At 46.5% G+C, this 20524-nt stretch overlaps 1 protein-coding gene and 1 long non-coding RNA gene across 8 annotated transcripts in view; one reads left to right on the top strand and one right to left on the bottom strand.

Annotated features, from left to right (window-relative positions):
- The window catches only part of Tnrc6a (trinucleotide repeat containing adaptor 6A), a 153541-nt gene that overhangs the window by 83581 nt on the left and 49436 nt on the right, over positions 1-20524 (bottom strand). The window lies entirely within an intron of this gene.
- LOC120099930 (uncharacterized) lies at positions 3416-10765 on the top strand. Of its 2 annotated transcripts, none has more exons than XR_015652494.1 (4): positions 3416-3508; positions 3714-3778; positions 3879-4028; positions 6423-10765. It is a non-coding gene; the product is annotated as an uncharacterized LOC120099930 (long non-coding RNA). The 2 variants fall into 2 exon arrangements; XR_015652497.1 differs by lacking the exon at positions 6423-10765 and adding an exon at positions 5309-5618 and having other exon boundaries at positions 3421-3508.

The following is a 20524-nucleotide window of genomic DNA, read 5'->3' as shown; positions in this document are numbered from 1 at the left end:
ATGATAGCGGAACAACAGAGAGAAAAATAGGGTCAGGGATTTGGGATGGGCTCTGGATTCTTATTGGTTTAAGCCAGCCAGCTAGGCAAAGGGAGCAGCCACTCATCCTGGACCTATTTACTGAGCACAGCCACAGTCCCCTGACTGTGAAGGTCCAGGCCAACTGGAGCTCAGAACATCAAGAGAAAGGGGAACGCAAAGAAACTCTCAGGGCCGTGGCTGCCACCCAACACTGGCATTGTTGCCGGGCCAAGTATCTAGGCACAGAGAGCACAGGGTGCCTAGCAGCAAGGGGCAGGATGGCATGTGAAATGAACAACAAGCACAGCCTTTGCCTCAGAGCTGGACTTAGAACATGCTTCAGCTGCTGATCTTCCTGGGGCACACTAGCGTCTGGCTGGTTGCTAAACCTCTCTGAGCTTCCAGTTTCCTCATCTGCAAAATGCAAGATCCTAAAACCCACCCCTGGGGACTGCTATAAGAAATAGATCCCAGCCTGGCAGGGGTAGCACAGGCCTTTAATCCCAGCACTTGGGAGGCAGAAGCAGGTGGATCTCTGTGAGTTAGAGGTCCTCTTGGTCTACAGAGTGAGTTCCAAGACAGTCAAGGCTACACACAGATAAACCCTGTCTTGAAAAAAAAAAAAAAGAAAGAAAGGAAGGAAGGAAAGGAAAGGAGAGAGGGGGAGGGAGGAGAGAGAGGGGAGAGGTGGGAGGAATACTCTTCAGGACTCTCCAGTCCATCTCCAAACATCTGTATGTGTTAGCCCTCCCTCTCAAGCTCCTAGCACAGAGGCACACTGAGGAAAATGGATGCTCCTGGCTACCCTTCTGGTCTTTTCTAGAATCTTTCTTCTTCTCGGAAGCATTAGTCTGTGCCCCGTGGATTTTCTCTACTGCACATACTTCCTCCTAGGACACATTCGGCACATATAGACTCTTTACCTGCCCACTGCGCGCTGCCTCCCCCACCCCCACCTCCACACCTTGTCTGTGAAGGCAGAAGAAAGCTCTTGCTCACGTATACCCCAGTTCACAGCACATTTCCACCATGTACTCAATAAACACGTGTTGATGGGATGAGGTTTTAAAGCGAGGGATGTTTAACCCTCGACCCCCAAGCCTCGCTGACTCCTAGGTGGAACAGAAATGTGAATTCTTGACTGGCCCATAGTTTCTCTTAAACTGGCCCCCAAAGACTGAGGTGAGCTCAAGGAAGATAGAGCAGACTGCAGAGACTGCATGGCTTCTAGTCTTGGTTCTGCGGCTTCTCAGCTCTGAAACTTGCCCTTTCTGTGCGTTGGCTTATTCATCTATGGAATGAGTCATACGGTTGCCATGGAGATAAATAGGCGGCTGGCACAGTGCTCCTAACGGCACCTGGAACATAGTAAATACTGCATAGGAACCTCCGCACACTGTTCTTCCTGGCTGCCCCACTGGTTCCTTCTCCTCTCCAGCTGGCTATGGTGAGCTAACCCAGTTACACTCGTTACTGTTTCCACTGCTGCAACAAAATATGGGACACAAGCAGCTCAAAGGAGGGAAGGGTTATTTTGACTCCCATTTCAGGGATACCAGCCCATGATGTCGGGGAAAGCAAGGTGATTACAGAAGCTGCTGTGGTGTGGAGGGAAGCTTGGAGCTAGTCACACTGTGGTGGCAGAGAGGAAGCTCAGGCCAGAAGTGGGCTAGCCTCCAGAATTTCCATGGCCTCTCCAGAAAGCACCACCAGGATGGCACAAATGTTCAAATACATAAGACTGGGCACATTTCAAACCACTGTGGCTGATGGTGCCACAAATGTTACTCAAGCCAATCTGGGGGAGTCCAGACGTTATATCAGTTAAATGGCCTCCAGCCACCGTTTACAACCACTAAGACTATGGATATCCATGCTTTATTATTGTTGTTGTTGTTGTTTTGTTTTGTTTTGTTTTGGAGACAGGATTTCTCCTTATAGCCTTGGTTGTCTAACTCTGTTTTTGAGTCAAGGTCTCTCAGTGAACCTGAGAATTTCTAATTTGGCTACTGTGGCTGGTTCAGCCTGCCTCCAGGGGACCCTCACACACACATGCAGATGTGTGTGAGATGACAGGTTACACCAGGAGTTTTTAACATGGATCCTGGGATCCAAACTTATTGCCTGACAGCAAGCTCTGTTTCCTGCTGAGCCACCCTCTGAACCTCCTTCCCTTCTCACCTAGATGAACTGCAAGGACATGGAGGAGCGTACGGGTTCTGTGTAAGATCTGGGACAGGCCCAAAGCTGCAGTTCAGGCAAGGTCCAGGTGCTGCTACTGTGGGTCCGTGGACCACACTTCACCTTATGAGACCCTAAACAATGAGAATTTCTCTTTCTCACCAATCTGTGTAAAAAGACAAAGAGAGAAACAAGTTTACCAATAAAGGGGCCAAAGGAGATTAGGAAGAAGAAATGTGGGGCTGGCAAGATGGCTCCCAGGGAGCTCTGGTTACTTGAGCTATAGCCATGGAAAAATGTTAGAAGGAGAGAACCGACTCCCCAAACCTGTCCTCTGACATCTACCCACGTACAGTGGCATGCACACACTCGTGTGCACACACAAATATCCTATGTGAACCCACGTATAGAATAATAAATTCTAAAACATTTTCTAAAGCGATACTTAAAGTTGCCCAGGCATAAGTAGTTCTCTTCCACTGTTTCAACATTTTAAATGATCAGGACTGAGGACTCAGCGACTCTCACCGCCTTGGAATGAGTGCTTACGCTTCAGCCCTCAAGCTCATGACTAGGGCAAAAGGAAGAGATGGGTAAAGGCAAGAACGGGTTCTGAGTGCAACCAGTTAATACAACAGTACACACTATGCCCAGATGTTTGAAACAAAGCCTGTTCACATTCTAGTACCCAAAGGACAAGAGAATGTTTAACATGGCTCAGTTTGCCTCAAACACAATGACAAAGAATGAGAGAAACGGACACCAGGCAAGTAACTGAAGTTAGGTGCAGTTCGTGCTCATTTCTAGAATCACACACATACCACCTGTCACCCTCAAGATGACGGGGTCACTATTACAGCATCTCCCCGGGGGGCCTCTAACGTTCAGGCTTACACACTGGGACACTGGGGTGGGAGCAGATTTTTTTGAGTGCTGGTCCCAGAATGAACCCTCATTTGTGGCTCCTCATCTTTAAACTAAATAAACACCTTCGTCACAAATTCTTTTGAAGGAAGCATCTCAAACCCTGGTTCAGGAGCCTAGTACAGTTCTTCCCTCCCCAGCCATCAGCTGCCAGGGGAAGGCACTCTGTTTTCCTTTTGGTTGGCACTGCTAAAAACTTGGAAAAGAACTGCTTGATTCAAAGGTCAAGGGGCGGAGCCTATGACGGAGCCTGAGCCAGCCAGTGCACTCTTTCTCCCTAACAACCAGTGATTGGCTCAGGTTTAGGACATGACCAAAGGAGCCTTCAGTTCAGTCATCAGAGACTGAGACAGGCAGATCTCTGAGTTTCAGGCCTGGCTGGGTAACATGGGAGATTCCATTTAAGAAAGAAAGAGAGAGACGGAGAGGGAGAGGGGGAGGGGGAGGGAGAGGGGGAGGGGGAGAGGGAGGGAAGGAGAGAGAGGAGGAGGGAGGGAAGGAGGGAGAGAAGGAGAGAGGGAGGGAGGAAGGGAGGAAACAGTCTTAGTGAGCAGCCCTGGTTAACCTGGAACTTGTTTGTTGCCCAGGCTGGACTTGAACTTGTGGTGAACCTCCTGCCTTTGCCTCTGCCTCCCAGGTGCTGGGGTTGCAGGTGGGTGACACTGTATTTGGCTGTTCACTAATTTCCACTCACTGCCCTGCCAACAAAACCTCTTCTGGTGAGAACATGCGGAGTGTGGCTTTACTTCCAGGATGCAGGAAGAAACACATCCACCAGGAACTCAGAATTGACATCATCTCAAGAAATGATGGTGCCAGGTGGTGGCTGCCTGTGATTATCTTTTCAGACAATCATTACTTTGTGCAAGTTGCAGTTGGCAATGCTGCGCGTTCGCCACAGGGTAAGTAAAGATTTGGCTCAAATCTGAGACCAAATTAAGATTTCTGACGGATAGTTTAATGCAGTGTCTGCCATATAACTATGGTAAATATTAGTTTTTCCCCAGGGTTCTCCCTCAAACCAGTCCCTAGTATGGTGTCAAGTATCTAGGGCTGACTGCTTCTTAAACAAAGAGTTTTTAACTTCAGTAGTATTACATAACATTTATGGGGTTTTTTTTTTTAAAGGTGCATCGGGTACATAGACTATGGTACAACATGGATCCTAAAGAAAAAGGAAATGTGTAGGAAAATATATGAAAGGATGCACACAAAATTCACTGACCTGGGCCAAGAAGAGAAGGCCAGGGATGGTGGTGGTAATTAAAAGAGACTTTAGCCTGAGTACGGTGACATTTACTTTTAATCCCAGTACATGGGAGGCAAGCACAGGCAGATTTCTATAAATTTAATGCCAGCCTGGTCTATATATCAAGGGCTACAAAGAGAGATTCTGCCTCAAACAAACAAACAGACAAACCAAACAAAAATCCAAAACACTTTAGCCTGTTATATCTTAAGTTTTAAGCTTTTAAATGAGAATACATATATACATATATGTGTGTGTATATATGTTACATACACAATTAAAATAAGTTTTTATTTTCATTATCACATTTTGTTTATTTGTGTGTATATGTATACACATGTGTACCAACTCTAAAACACTTAAAAATTTATTTTATTTAGCATTTTAAAAACAAGCTATCATATAATTTAAAAAAAAAGAGTGTGCCTGTCTGCTTTACCCCTGAGGGAGTTGGGAAGGCAGTGAGGGGGTGGAAGCTGGTCCTCAGGCATGCGCTCCTCCACTGCATGGCATTCCTCAGCCTCCCTTACTTTGTGACTATTGGGACTCGACCACGGGTTTCCACAGCTACATGGTTTCTTTTGCATAGGAAACGTTCATATTCTTCAATCTGGTTGACTAATAGCTTAAAGTAGCTCAAATTTTCTTTTTCCTAAGTCTGTTATAGGTCTATTCTAGTCCATTCACTAGGGTGTTTTTGTTTTGTTTTGTCAACTTGATAATGATGGAGTCATCTGGAAAGAGAGAGCCTTAGATTGGCCACTAGGCAAATCTGTATGGTTACTTTCTTAATCGATGAGTGATATAGAAAGTTCGGCCTGCTGTCGGCAGTGCCATGCCTGGCAGGTGGTCCACGGATATATAGGAAAACAGTTTGAGAACGCTATGTAGAGCAAGCCAGTGAGCATTGTTCTTCCATGGTTTCTGCTTCAGTTCCTGCCTTGGGGTCCTTGTCTGTGAGGAGCTGTCCTCACATACTCCATTACAAGATGGCACCAGCATCCGGCAGAACGCACCTAGTAAAAAGGGCAATACGCAGGCGCCTGGTAACTTCCCTACTCAAAGGGACACGTACGCTTTGGTACGTCATCTGGCATAATTGGCAGCGACCAGTCAGAGAGTGACACGTCCTAGGTGAGGATAGTTTCCTATATAAGGGACGGTTATTCCTCACTTGGCGTCTCCGCATTGTAAGCTTATGCTCTCCCTCTCAAGATGCATTAAAGCTTTTCGGCAGTAGGATCCTGTGTGTGCCGCGTCGTTCCTGCTGGCGAGACGTAGCGCGGGGCACTTGTCCTGACTACCCTTCATGATGGACTGTTTTTCTCCTCAAGTCATTTTTTTTTTTTTGGTCAGTTTTATCATAGCAGTAGGAAACCAAACTAAAACACTAGGTCTCCAACAAACTTCACGTAATCCTTCCTTAGAAACTTTAACTTCGGAATAAACAAACAAACAAGCTGGGAGCTAAGGTGGGCCAGGAAGTGGATGCTACCCAGAAAGAATAGCAATAAGACAAGCTGGGTCTTGCAGGAAGTCTTAACCCTCTTCACCCTCCTAAACCCTTTCTCTCTTTTCTCATGTTGGAAAGATATCACTCACCTAAGTGAAATGCATTGGGCTTGGAGCTTTGTATGGTCAAAACAAAGCAAGGAGGTTGCTGACATAGCTTAGCTGGTAGAATGCTTGCCTAGCATGAACAAAGGCCTGGGCTTGATCTCCAGCACTGTACAAAGACCAGTGTGCTGCCCCACACATTTCTCATCCCAGACATGCTCCTGTCTCCACCTCCTATCTTACAGAAGTGCTGGTATAGATGTTTGCTAGCATGTCTGGCTTTTTGTGGGTTCTGAGGATCTGGACTCAAGCCCTCACACATATGCAGCAAATACTTTACTCACAGAGCCAGCCCCTACCTTACCTATTATTAAGAAGAGGTGTTGCTTTGGTGGTCAAGTTAGTCTTGAACTCCTCGCTCAAGTGATTCTTCTGCCTTAGATGCACACCACCTTGCTGGTCAGAGCAATGTGCACATTTTGTCTTCCAGCTTTGGATGGCCTTCCCATCATCTGCCCTGACGACATCTACAGCACACATCCACCCACAGTGTGGTCCTGCCTTTCATCCTGAAGCCTTTCCACCTGAGAGCTTTTCGAAGTACTGTGTCCCATGCTGTCACTTAGAAAGAACATTTGCCATCTCTTAAAACTCACTCAGATGCCTGCCTATTCCCTATTCAGGCTCTACTCCCATGTTACATGTTTACACCGCTTAGGATGTTCCCGGGCACTTTAAAGGCCAGAAAACATACTTCCACCTGGATTAGGTGCCAATGGGAATCCTGATCTGCATCAGTTGGTAATGCGTCTCATTTGTCCGGTGGCTCAGCTCTCCATAGACAACTTTCTGAAGTTCACAGACAGAAAGCAGCTGTAGTAGAATGCTGACCTCATACTCTTATGAACAGTGTCCAAGAACATGGGACTAAAGTTTCTCCTCTCCATACTGAGGATGGAATGCTAGGCAAATGTCTACCACCGAGCTACATACCTACTCCTCAAGGCCAGCAAACCTTAAGGCTCTCTTCAAGGCTTATCATAAGACCTTGTCTGGCTTCCCTCTGGACCTTGTTGGGCTGAGTTTATTCATTGCACATCTGTATTTGTGACTTGGGAGTTGTAAAGCAACTCACAATTCCAGGACAGAGTACATGGTGTTGGTGAAGTCATGGAGACGGGTGCTTGAGGCCATGGGTCACATTGCATTCAGAGTGGGAAGCAGGAGGTGGAGGATGCTGGTGTTCAACTTCTCCTCTCATTTCCATTCAGTCTGGACCTGAATGAACGTGAGTGGGATGGTGCCACGCAAGGGGCAGGTCCTCCCAGCTCAGCTGGCCCCTCACAGACATCTCCACAGGTGCACCTTTTAGGTAACTAGTTGAAGGGTTAGTCCAATCACTATCACAATACCCTTAACCCACCTTTGTCTCAAGAATTGAATACTCTGTTGAAGTATGGTTGTCCAAGGTCTGGCTCTCTCTTTCTCCTCTCCTCTCCTCTCCTCTCCTCTCCTCTCCTCTCCTCTCCTCTCCTCTCCTCTCCTCTCCTCTCCTCTGTCTCCCTTCCATCCCTTTCTTCTTTCCTTCCTTTCTGTTTTTTGTCTCTGTCTTTCTTTTGTTTTTTTCCAGACATGGTTTCTCTATGCAGCCCTGAAGGTTCTGGAACTCACTTTGTAAACCAAGCTGACTCAGAGATCTGCCTGCCTCTGCCGCTCAAGTGCTGGGATTAAAGAGGTGCATGGCTATGGTCCGGATTTCTTAATTGGTTACTGACACAGACAATGAACTATTATTGGGTTTGTGTCAGGTTCCAAAGTCCCTGCTTCCCTGTTGCTGAGGACCAATGGTGAAAAGGAGGTAGAAAAGGTATTGAAGAAACAGCAGCATGCCCCTCACACTTTCTTCCTCAAATTGTTATTTGGAACAGCATTGTTATTTCAAGTATATGTAAATGAACGTATGACAAAGGTTCTATCAGATAGGAGAGAGAAAAGATCTACTCAAGAAAGCTGGATAGTCGATGACAGCGTGGCTTCTTAGTGTACTGTAACTGGAGCATGAGGTAATAACCTAGAGAGTCTTTCCTGAACTTACTAAAAAGGTCACAGTCAAACGGTAAAAGAACGAGTTTGACTGCCACATCTTGGTTTTGTTTTTGTGACAGGATCTCACACTGTAGCATAGGCTGGACTGGGACTCATCACCTATATAAGCCAGCATCAAACTCTCAGTAATCCTCCTGCCTCAGCCTCTGAAATGTTGAGATAACAGGCAAGAGCCACCACATGGCATGGGCCAACAGGCACGCGTTGACTCCATCTTTCATTTATTCTAATAATGCCAACCATATTCTTGGAGGTAGAGGTAAGATGGTAAATTGAGGCACAGGTGACCTCTTACATCAAGCAGGGTAGTACAGGCACTAAACAGATAATTAGGGCTGGCGTACATCTCAGTGAGAGAGAGATGGCACGCACGGGACTCAAGCCAGATCTCTATCAAACTGAAGCTCAACGCAAGCCCCTCCTCAGCAGCACTAACCAAAACCCCCAAATAATGACAAGGTAACCAAGGGGACCGGAAGGGTGGCTCACGTGGTAATGTGTTTGCTATGCAAGCATGAGGAACTGAGTTTGATTCCCAGAAGCCATATAAAAAATGCTGGCTGGCATGACCCACGGCTGTAATCTTAGGCTGGGGAGGTGGAGACAGGCAGATTCCAGCCTGACCTAATTGGTGAGCTCCAGACTAAGAAGACTCTCGAAGGAGGTAGATCGAGTTCCTGAAAATGACACCCAAGGTTGTCTATTGGCCTCCACACATACATGCATGTGTGAGCATACCTCCCCAACACACACACACACACACATTAAAATATAAATGAAAAAAGTTAATCACACAGATGCTCCAATCTTTGCTGAGGGTCTGCTACTCACCATCCTCTAGTTCTTTAGGAAATCCCTTCTCCAGACTAGCAGGAGGTCCTGAGGCAGTGGAAGCCCACGACACAGTTGAAAGCACCACAGTAGGACAGGAGGCGAAGTTTACTTATCTTTTGTTTGTTTGTTTGTTTGTTTAGGGACAGGATTTCTTTGTGTAGTCCTGGCTGTCCTGGAACTCACTCTGTAGACCAGGCTGTCCTCAAACTTAGAGATCCACCTGCCTCTGCCTCCTGAGTGCTTGAATTAAAGGCTTACTCCACCACCACCCAGGATGCCAAGGTAAGAAGGCAATCTCTGGCAGACAAGATAAGTAGCTTGCTACAAGGCACACAACTAGGGTGTTGGTGTGGGGACATCCTCTTGGAGACGGTGAGGAGGAATGGAATGAGGAATAGTCGGAAGGTGAACTGGAAGGGGGATAATGACTGGACTGTAAAATATAAAAAGTTAAATTATAACAACAACAACAACAACAACAACACAGAGGTGGTCCATGGAAAACTAAGAACTGAGCCTACTCATGGCAAAACGAAGACTCTTAGTCACAGTGGTGTATGTCACCCCTCCCATAAGAATCCCATTGTTGTCCCCATTTTATAGATGAGAAGACCGAGGCTCAGGGCAGAATTTGTTTAAGGTTACTGAGTCTAGGAGCTAAATCAGAATGTGGGTAGATCTAAGTGACTTTGCTGTTCACTACAGTCCCACACCACCTCTGCAGGGGCCTGTGTCAAGGCCTCAGCCATTCTGCAGTGTCTAGTCATTTACCCATGTCTCTCCGTTCACTAACGCTACAAGCTGCTTAAGAGAAAAAGACCAGGCTATTCGGCTCTGTTTCTCTGGCCCCAGAATAGTTTTGGCGTTTAATCCACTATGCAAATGTTTGCTGAATGAACTAAATAACCGATAACTGGAGGAAGGATTGCTAGGGAAGTTTCCAGACCCAGGATATGGCCTCGGAGATTGTGCCTGAATCTGTCTTCAGCCTCAGTAACAAAGCCCTCCAAAAGGAAGAAAGAAAGAAAATGGGGCGTAGCAAGGATTCCAGACTGGATTCCATGACGTCACCCGAAGTTGGATGTCTGCACTCGTAAACAAAGGCTCTTGTGACATGGCCCCTGGCCAGGCTAGCCACTCAGCTCTTGTGGGGGAGGTGGTTGAAGAGAGCAGCCCCCATGTTGGCCTCTACCCTGTATTCAGCCTCTGGATTTAGCAGGTAACTCCTCCAAGGGAAAACCAGGACAGGAAATCATGTTGCCATGGAGACCAGAGAGGCCTTTCCAGACAGAGGGGAAAATAAACACACTGCGCTTGGACTTAACCCCCACCAAGCCACGGTGGCCTCATCTCCTAGCCAGTGAGGCCCCGGTTTTCTCTAGAAACTTCTAGTGGCCTCTCCTCCAAGTACTCTTAACATCAAGGGCTGAGTGAATGGGTTACTTGACCTAAGCAGTGTCCCTGGGGGAACATAAGCCTGGGGAAAGAGGAGGAAGCCATTTTGTACTTCACCTTCAAGCCTCCTCAGACTCTCAGAACTGGCAACTAGACTCTGACAATGACTAAACATTTATGTTGTGTCTGTTGTATGCCAAGTTCTACCTGCTTTAGATTTATTGAACTCATTCAGTTGTCATGGCAATCATTACTTTGATACTTTTCCTAGCCAGGAAACAGACACCCAGAGACTGGGAGGCTCTCCCAAGGTCATCTGAAAGTTGGGAGTGGCACCAGAATTAAGGATACTTTGCAGTGTTAGGACTACAGATTTATTGTATAGTGTGACCGCTATTGTTTGATGAGTCACTACCTTGAATGATTATTATGGGGTTAAATTCAATGTGCAGTTATTGAGCACCTACTGTATAGTAGGTACTGTATTGAGCATGGAAAGAATAGCAAGAAAGAGAGAAAGATGATACCAGGGCACAAAGCTTCCAGGACAGAAGGAAGGGATCTTTCTTTTTAGTCCCAAGTGGGAACAGGTTGACTCCTTGAAAGAAGTGAAGAGAAGCCAGAGGAGCTGAGGAAACAAAGGGAACAAGGGAGATTAATTTCTAACTGAGGGCTGGAGAGATGGCTCAGTGGTTAAGAACACTGACTGCTCTTCCCGAGGTTCTGAGTTCAATTCCCAGCAACCACAAGGTGGCTCACAACCATTTGTAACGGTTCTGATGCCCTCTTCTGGTGTGTCTGAAGAGAGCAACAGTGTACTCACAAACATAAAATAAATATATAAATAAATAAACCTTTAAAAAATTTTTTTCTTTTTTTTTTTTTTTTTTTGGAGATGGGGACTGAACCCAGGGTCTTGTGCTTGCTAGGCAAGCGCTCTCCCACTGAGCTAAATCCCCAACCCCCTTTAAAAAATTTTAATTGAAGAAGTGGGGTTTGTTCCCATATCAGACTCAGACTGAGCACTGAAGAATCCTGCGCTCTGCCAGGATGCCTGCCATGGACCAGGGCAAGGCCTTTCAGGCTGAATGCCGAAAGGTGCCCACCGGGGGTGTCTGCCTTTTTAAATTTATTATTTTTAGGTTGATATATAAAGCAGTGGGTCTCCTTGTGGCATCTCCATCCATACACGTAGTTCTTTGTCCTCATCTGTTCCCCACCCCCACCTCCCTCTCCTGTGCTCCGTCACTGCCAGCCACCACTGTCTTTCTTCTCTGGAGAACTGTCTCAGTTAAACCCTATTGCATGCTTTCCTAGTACTCGCATGTTTTAGTTTGCTTCCTATTGCTATGGTGGAACACTCCTACCAAAAGGCACCTGGAGAGGAAAAGGGTTTACTTGCTTTACACATCCCGATCACAGTCCAGCGCAGGAACCTGGAGGCAGGAGCTGAAGCAGAGGCCATGGAGGGATGCTGCTTCCTGGCTTGTCCCCCAGGGTTTGCTGAGCCTGCTTTCTTATGCAACTCAGGACCACCTGCCCAGGGCTGGCAGGTGCTGCCTGGGGTGAGCTGGGGTCATCCCCCCATCCATCATTAATCAAGAAAATGTACCACAGGTTTGCCTACAGCCCACTCTGATGGGAGCATGTTCTCAATAAAAGGTCGCTCTCCCTAGATGCCTCTAGGTTGTGTCAAGCTGACACAACCAAACCAGCATGGTGTATCCCACTACTCTCTCCAGGACCAACTTCCCTAAAGATGTCTTCCTGCAAAGCCAAACAGACATATATGATTTCAAATCCAAGACCCACACACTAGAGATGTGGTTCTTCTTTCACTGTCGAGTTTATTTCACCTAATGAGCTCCAGTCCCACTCATTGTCCCGCAAATGCATGTTTTTCTCTCTTCTTTATGGCTGAATAAAGCTCCACTGTGCAAATACACCGCATTTTCTTTATCCACGTATCTGATGACAGACACCTAAGCTGGTTCCATTTCCTGGTGGTTGTGGATAATGGCCCAAGAGGTTTCAGCAGAGAGGTGGAGAACAAGTGACTCTCACACTGAACTTTACCTGAGCTGCTACCTCACTTGGCATAAAGGCTGCAGGTGGGTGGGGCCAGGAAATTCCACCACTTGATAGTGTTTGAGCTGGACACACAGACTCCTTGACCTCTGCTGTGCAGCAGTTTCCTCTATGATTAAAACCTTCCATCTAAGGGGGAAGCTCTCGGGATGTTGTTAGAAGGCGGCGAAACAACAGGATGCTGTAAGGAGGTGGTTCTCAAAACCTTCCTGACACTACGGCCCTTTAATACAGTTCTGCATGTTGTGGTGGATCCCCAACCGTGAAATTATTTTCATTGCTATCTCATAACTGTAATCACGTATGGAAGCAAGACATAACTTTGCTACTGTTACAGATCATAATGTAAATATCTGATAGGCAGGCTATCTGAAATGCGACCTGTGAAACCCCTGTGAAAGGGATATTTGACCTCCAAAGGAGTCAAGACCCACAGGTTGAGAACTACTGCTCTACGAGGCTATGGAGCTCTCCATCCTGCAAGGAAGCTCTGAAGATCGGGAGTAAACGACTCAAAATAGCTTCAGGAAGTCCCTGAGACTGACCAGATTCCCTAATGCCTTCCCCTCTCGGGCCCCTAGCTTATATAAATTCTTATGTAAGAACTGTAGAGAGATACTCAAGGGCAACCAAACTTCCAGAAGAGGCTCATATATTTAAATACTTGATCATCAGGGAGTGGCACTACTTGAAAGGGATTAGGAGGTGTGGCCTTGTTGGAGGAAGTGTGTCACTGGGGTAGACTTTGGGGTTTCAAAATCCTCAGCCAGTCCCAGCAGTTCTCTCTTCCTCCTGCTTGTGGATCCAGATGTAGAACTCCCAGCTACATCTTAAGCACTATGACAGCCTGTGTGTCATCATGCTCCCTGACACAAAGGACTAAACTCTCTGAAACTGTGAGCAAGCCCCAGTTAAATGCTTTCTTTTATAAGGGTTGCCTTGGTCATGGTGTCTCTTCACAGCAATAGACAGTAACCGTGACATTCTCCAAGCTCTAAGATGCCTCTGCTACGTACATGGCCTTCCGTACCATAGTCTGCACCTCAGTCTGTTAGAGAGGCTCCTGCTCCTCTCGGCTTCTCCAGCTCCACCTGGCTATAAGAGCCCACTGTTCTTAGCCTCGGATCCTCTTGAGTTTCTTTCACTTTATCCTCTCTGTGGAAAATTTCCTTCCATGTAGTGCTCCTTATGTGACCAAATTAAAGCCTGCCTCCTCTGTCCTGCCGGAGTCTCACTGAAACACTTCCCACCGAAATTCATTAGCCAAGCCCATCTGGGAGACTCCATGGGTTCTGCCCAGCTCCCTCAAACTAGAGCACCCCAGTTCCTTTCCACAGCATCTATAGGTGAATGTGTCATCAAAACATGTCACTGTCCTATTCCCTAGAGATGGACAGAGGTCCTTTCACATGTCGATGGGTAAAGCACAGTAGAGCACAGGTTAAACACACAGGGATTTGGCAATGTATTTCAAAAGCTGGGTCCCTTTGACCCAGTAACTTAATCTTTAGGGATTCATCTCAAGGATAATAACCCTATTGGTGGGTGCTGGGATGACAGTATGTATCTAACAGTGGTTGGCTAGTTAAAGTAATTCAACCATGGACCTGGAGAGATGAATCAGTGTGTAAGGGCACTTGTTGTTTTTGAAGAGTACCCAAGATCAGTTCCCAGTTCAGAACCCAAGGTGCACAACCATCTGTTACTCCAGGACCAGGGAATTCAACACCCTCTTTTGACCAAGTATTCATATAGTACATATGTATACATACAAGCAAAAGAGTTATACACCCATAAAATAAAGTGAATAAATCTAACCAAAATTTAATTGAATCATTTTAAGGGCTGAGTGGGACGGGGTTGGCATTCAAAAGAGTCCTAACCCCGACTAGACAAACGCTCTACTGGTAAGCAACATCTCAGTGTGTGTGTGTGTGTGTGTGTGTGTGTGTGTGTGTGTGTGTGTGTCTGTGTATGCCTATTTATGTCTATGTACATGTCATGGCAGGGGTGTAGAGGTTGGAGGACTTTTAGAAGTCTGTTCTCTCCTTCTACCTTGTGGGTCCTAAGGACAGAACTTAAATCCTTAGGGTTGGTGACATGCACCTTTATCCACTGAGCCATCTCTCTTGTCCCACGACTTGAGTGTTGCAAGCTTTCTAAGCTCCAAAGATAGAACCGTACTTCCATCTAACAGCTGGATTACTGAAAACAGCTGGACTACTGATAGCCAAAAAGGTAACAGTGTGCAAGCCTAAAATCCCACACTTCCGGGGCTGGGCGGGAGAATCCTAAGTTTGAGGTCATCCTTGGCTACAAGGACTTCCAGGCTAGTCTGGACTTCTTAGTGAGATTCTGTTCTGAGACAAGGAAGTTGGGGGTGGGAGGACACATTAAATATTTACGTATTTGTACCAATAGAAGATGTCCTATCTCATTAATAGAAGAAAGTTGCAGATTCCAGAACAGGAAGTTTAAAAATCCATTTATCTTCCCAGGCTCTGGGGATCAAAACCTAGCTTCAGTAAGCTACACAAGGGCAATGGCACAGCATGAGCTTAGGGTGTACGATGTGTGCAGAGCTCTGGATCTGATCCCTAGCACACAAACCAAAACAAACTCCATTGTCCTGAAGACCCTTTCATAGAAGTGGTGACTCCTAAGTGTCTTCCAGTATTTCGTTGTGTGCATCTGCCACAGTTTGCCAGGGAGTATCAGAAAGCTCAGCTTTTACAGCAGTAAACTGTATATTATGTCATACTACACACAATTGCTATACAGTGATCCATTGCTATATAACAAATTATCCAGAATTCAATAGCTTAAGACATAAAATGTGTGTCATTCCACCTTCTCCCCAGGTTGCAGCCAGGTGTGGCTCAGGCCTGTGGTCTCACCTCCTAGCTTGGATCAGGGAGATTTTCCTCCAGCCTAACTCCCAATCTTTGGCAGACCTCCTTTCAGGTTGCCAGTTGCAGGTTCTTCCTCTGTTCCTTGACACATGGGTCTCTCCATAGGTTACAGAGGAACAAGAGGGGTTGCCTCAAAGAGAGCCAGGATGAAAGCAGAGTGTTATCACCAAATGGGGACACGGAATCTCATCATTTGGGCCGATTCTGTTAATGAGAGGAGGTGGCTCACTCTCTCCTACATTCAAGGGGCAGAGACTTTATAAAGAGCATGAATAACAAAGTAATTACTACATGAGACATGCCCAGGGCGATGGTGTACCCTTGGAGCACACCTTTAATTCCAGCATTCAAGAGTCTGAAGCAGGTGGATCTCTGAGTTGGAGGCCACTCCAGTATACAAAGTGACTTCCAGGCCAGTCAGGCTATTTAGAGAGACCCTGTTTCAGGAAAAAGAAAATAGTCAAGGACCAAAGTTAAGCACGAAGTGCAGAAAGTGGGTCTGAATAGTGAGTGTGAAGGGGACAGTGGAAGAGGTGCCGTCAGTCCAACCCAGGAGCTGATAGATGAGGTACTTATTAATTCAACAAATATGTGTGGAGTACCTGCTGGCCACCCTGGCATCACGTTTATACATTAGCAATAAAACTGTAAACAGAACAGAAAAGTCTCAAGCTCCCTTGAAGTCAGCCGTATAGCAGAGAGGAGCCGAGGCCACGAAAGAGCTAAAAGCACAAAAGCAAAGCAGAGGCCTCATAGTTCACAGGTGATTTACAGGAAGACTCCTCAGAGTCTGTGACTGACTGGACTTTGGTGAGTTAGGGTAAAGGAACACTTGAAGGTCAAACTCCCAAGCTCAAGGTTGGGCAGCTGGTGGATTCTGGTGTTTTTCTTGTCAGGAAGGAAGTTGGAAGGAGAATGGACCTAGTGAAAGCTAATAAGCCTATGTTGAATTTAAGGACTCCACATGGGCTCAGGCCCACCATCCTAGCTACTTAGGAGGCAGTGGGAAAAGAATCAGAAGTGTAAAGACCTCCCTGACCTGCAGAGAGAGTTTAAGACCAGCCTGGACAGCTTAGTGAGAACCTAACTTTAAAAAGAACCAACCAAACAAACAAACAAAAAACAAGAAACAAACAAACCCCACAAACAAGAAGAAAAAAAACCCCTAAGAAACAACAAAGCAAGACCTAGGGCTGGGCATAGTATCATATACCTTTAATCCTAGCACTCAGAAGGCAGAGACAGGCAGATCTCTGTTGAGTTCAAGTCCAGCCAGGTCTACATAGTGAGTTCTAAGCCATCCAGGCTATGTAGTAAGACCTTGTCTCAATAAGCAAACAAACAAAACATGAATAAACCGTTTGTTTAAAGGTCTGGAATTGTGGCTCACTGGTACAGCGCTTGCATGTATGTGCAAGGTACTGGGTTCCATTCTCAGGAAGGAAATAACAATTTAAAGAATCAATGGAGTACCAGGTGATAGTCAGGAGCTGAGTGGACAGTAATGGAGGACCTTGGAACTGATGTCACCTCACAGTAAGAAGTCAGTGAAATTTTTAAAGCTATCCCGGTGAATGCAGAAAAGAGAAGAAGGCTTGCAGAACTCAGAAGCTAGGAATCTATAAGGGTTGGGAAGGAGGAAAGAGACCAAGGAGGATGCAGAGTCTGGAAGGGTGTCATGGATTCTGTGAAGAGACCTGGCAGAGAGAATAATGACTGAGTAAATTAACAAAAACCCTCAGGAGCCGGGGTGTGTCTCCACCCGTACAGAAAGGAAGTCACTGCCTGCTGAGAGGAGCTGTAGAGAGGGGAGTGAGAAGATGAAAGTAGATCCATCCGAAGCCGAGGATAGAGAGAGCGAGTGTGGAGCACTGTGGAGTGTTTACATCCTGTGGACACATGCCCAGGATGGGAGGCATTATCTAAATGAAATGTGCTTCCGGGAAGCGGCTACGTCTGAAAGGCTGGCAGCCTTTCCTCTTTGATTTGCTCCTAATGCGTTGTTCCATTAGGCCAGGTGATCCGGCGAGAAACGCTGAGGGTGGCCTGTCCTCCTGGGCTCTGGGACCGGAAGGAGCAGAATGTCCAGTGGACGGTGAAACAGTGGAGCACAAACAACAGATAGTAGGAGTTCCCAGAGCTAATGGTCAGAAGCCCATAGGACCCTCCTCCTCTCCCTCCTCCTCTCCCTCCTCCTCTCCCTCCTCCTCTCCCTCCTCCTCTCCCTCCTCCTCTCCCTCCTCCTCTCCCTCCTCCTCTCCCTCCTCCTCTCCCTCCTCCTCTCCCTCCTCCTCACCCTCCTCTGCGTGTGTGAAAAGCAGAGGCTGAATCCACCTTGTTTCCTTGGTGATTTTAAACTTTTAGTTAAAACATAATTATAGCACGGACCCCTTCTCTGTCCTCCCTCCGATCTCTCCCTTCCCGCCTTGCTTTCCCAAGCTCATGTCCTCTTTTTATTATTGCTACACATGCACGAATACATGAATGCAACCTGTTGAATCTGTTAAATGTTGCTTCTGTGTATATGGTTTCAGGGCTGACCACATGATATTGTATAACCAATTAGGGGATGTGTCCCTGAGGAGGACGAATTCCCCTCTCAGCCATTAGCTCCTGGGCCTCGCGGGGCTTCCTCTTCCACTTTAGCTGTCTATTATTGTTTTCAATGCTCCGGCCTTGCTTAGGCAGCCACAATGATGTGGTGTCACGAGTGAGCGTAGCTTCCCCATCATTTCTAATAGACACAATCCCACGACAGACTTCACGGTCTTTGACTCTTACTATCTTTCTGTCTCCTCTTCTGAGAGGTTCCCTGGGCCTTAGGTGAAGAGAGTGTACTGTAGATGTGTCCTTTGGGGTTGCCACCGCTCACTCAATTGCTCTCTGCATCTTGAACATCTGTGGCTTTCTGTGATGATCTCTGCTGAAAAGTGAAGTTTCTTGGATGCAGAACCATCTCTCTGTACACTTCTGTCCATTCTAGTATATATATTGTGCGTGTGTCTGAGTGTGTCCGTGTATGTCCATGTGTGTCTGCCTGCAGACTTGCTGTTTCTTCGCTCCCTTTTTCCTCTTGGAGACTCAGAAAACTGCATGGAGTCAGTAGTGTCGGGGAGGATACTGGGTCGTGTTAGCTTCCCTTCCATTACCGTTCTTGTGACTCTGTATGAGGAAACTGTTTTTCACATGCTTGTACAGACTTAAGTCTTATGCACATGCAGGGTGGGGTGGGTATTTTAAGAGAATAAATAACGCTTGCAAGAGTTGGTTTATGAAGTCTCACCATCCGTAGCAATCAACACTCTGAGGACTTTATCTGCGTTTCTGTGTGATTTTGTTGCAGTAGTTGGGGGAGGGTTTCACTTCCACCTGAAATCCATGCTCTGTCACTCTCCAAGCCCCCCTTTTAAATATTTATTTATTTTATGTATATGAACATGCTTTTGCTGACACACAAGGAGAGGGTATTAGATCCAATCACTGATGACTGTGAGCCCCCGTTGCTGGGAATTGAACTCGGGTCCTCTAGAAGAGCAGCTAATGCTCCTAACTACTCAGCCATCTTTCCAGCCCTCCAAGACCCTTTCTAAGGAGCTCTGAGGTTACTATTATCATTTAATACTACATTTATGGATTTGTTCATTTATTTTATTCTTCAGTGCCAAGCAATTAGACCCAGGGCCTTAGGCTCTTTAAGCATGTGCTCCGTAGCCAGGCAACACTGTGCTCAGCCCCACGAATGGCGGTTTGAATCCTAAGTTGGAAATAAAAAGTAGACATTTACAGACATCAGACTTGAAGTGGTCTTCTATGGGTATTTATAAAAGCCCTGATATCTGGGCTTCGGGAGCTTAACACGAATTTGCTGCCTGCTCCTCCCCCACCTCCCCTTTGGCTACTGCTACCACCAGAGGCTCCTCTCAGCACAGAACAGGCACCCCTGGGTGAGTGCAGACCTCTCTCTGGGAAGAGCTTTGAAGCCAGATGACTGAGGTGTGAGTTCATTCTGAAACACCAGCTGCGCGACCTTGAGCGTGGCAAGCCACTAAACCTGTTTTTTTCTAGCTTCTCTTCCTCACTCTCTTTTTAAGAGCATGCAGAGAGCTGAGAGAAAAATGCTGCAACAGCCTATACGATGATAGAGTATTGATTACCTGCTGATGAACTCACCATTCAGGGGTATCCAGCCTTTTCATATTTATTTGTATTATTTGTGTGCGTGCATGTGAATGTGTGTGTGACAGTGCCGTAGAGTTAGTTTTCTCTTTTTTTGTTTGAGGAACAGACAGAAGTCAGCAGGCTGAGCAACACTGAGCCGTCTGACTGGCTCCACATCCAAACTTTTGATATTGAAATATACTATTATCTGTGATGTGTTTATAAAAAGATAAAGAGAGGATATGCCCCGGGTTTTAGCACCAATGTTGTGTTACAGAAAGATAAGGAGAGGCGGGATTATGTTCTATGGAGGTCTGGGCGAAGGGGGTGCCTCAGTAGGTCCATGCTGGGGCATCCCTTCCCCCGAGGGACCAGCCACTCGACGATATAGTATAGAGTTTGTTCAGGGCATGGGGAGGGCAGTTAAGAGGGTAGTAGGGCAGAGAAAGAGAGGAGCAGAGGAGTAGAGTAGAAGGCGGTCATGAGCACATGGAGAGAAGGGGAGGGGAATGGGGAGAGAAGGGACAAAGGAGCAAGAGAGAACAAGAGGAAGCAGAAGCAAAAGCAAGAGGGTGAGGAGGGGGCAAGCAGCCCCTTTCATAGTGTCAGGCATACCTGGTTGTTGCCAGGTAACTGGGGGTGGAGCTTAGAATGCTAACAATCCGGGACACAAGCTAGTTATTCTGGGATTCATGGTCCCACCTCCACCAGCCCTCCACCACGATCCATCATTTCAACCTTCCTAGATTCATCCATTGTCAATATTTTGCTCTACTGGCTATACAAGACATATGTGCCTATATTTGTCTGCAATAAACCATCATATATGCAAGTAATTTAAAGCCTCAGTGTATCTTTCCTAGATATTCTGACCTGTATCACCTAGGAATAATATTCTCCTACATAAGTGCAATGCCAGAATCACACTCAAAGAGAGGTCCGGATGACTTCCTGATGCTATCTCACTATGGAGTTCTTCCTCTAACTTCACCAAGTATCCCTCGTTTCTTTTATGGCTGTTTCAGTCCTTCTACTAAGGCGCCAGTCTGGTAACGTAAACCAAGTTTATATCGCTTAACATTTTTTTCTTCCTGCATTT

The sequence above is a fragment of the Rattus norvegicus genome, chromosome 1 (genome assembly GCF_021556685.1).
Source record: "Rattus norvegicus strain SHRSP/BbbUtx chromosome 1, alternate assembly SHRSP_T2T, whole genome shotgun sequence".
In the NCBI taxonomy this organism is placed as follows: domain Eukaryota; kingdom Metazoa; phylum Chordata; class Mammalia; order Rodentia; family Muridae; genus Rattus; species Rattus norvegicus.
This window is presented reverse-complemented; position numbering and strand designations above follow the sequence as displayed.